The sequence below is a fragment of the Cynoglossus semilaevis genome, chromosome 7 (assembly GCF_000523025.1).
Source record: "Cynoglossus semilaevis isolate Cse_v1.0 chromosome 7, Cse_v1.0, whole genome shotgun sequence".
Classification (NCBI taxonomy): domain Eukaryota; kingdom Metazoa; phylum Chordata; class Actinopteri; order Pleuronectiformes; family Cynoglossidae; genus Cynoglossus; species Cynoglossus semilaevis.
This window is the reverse complement of record NC_024313.1, coordinates 13,430,530-13,431,041: the sequence shown is the minus strand read 5'-3', so window position 1 is coordinate 13,431,041 and position 512 is coordinate 13,430,530.

The following is a 512-nucleotide window of genomic DNA, read 5'->3' as shown; positions in this document are numbered from 1 at the left end:
CCGTTCATCTTTCCAACATCTTGGTTGTTAGTTCTGGTTCCTGTTGCTCAGCGACCACCGGTGAATCTCTCCTGGTTCAGCTGTTCATCCATGTTACTGTAGGCAGAGCAGGAACATCGTACTGACACCTCAGAGGGGCGGGGCTAACACACACACACACACACACACACACACCCACGGAGCAGAGTGATCTGTGAGGTGTTAACGAGAACAGGAGTGTGAGGTTCACACTCCCAGACTGTGGTGTGTGTGTGTGTGTGTGTGTGTGTGTGAACTCCACAACCAGACGACCTGAAGGAACGGTAACGTTTGGTGTTGGTCGTGGCTGCAGCTGAGGGGCGCGGTCCAAGAGGACATAACAAGAATTCTTGACGCCGTCCTTTTCTTGACTACCACATCTGACCTGTAGTGGGCGCTAAAGTGGAGTTTATTGGCATTTTCAAGGTGGTGTGTGTGAGAGGGTGAGGGAGGGGGGTGGGAACCACTTCATCCACACCCGCCCCCACCCCCCC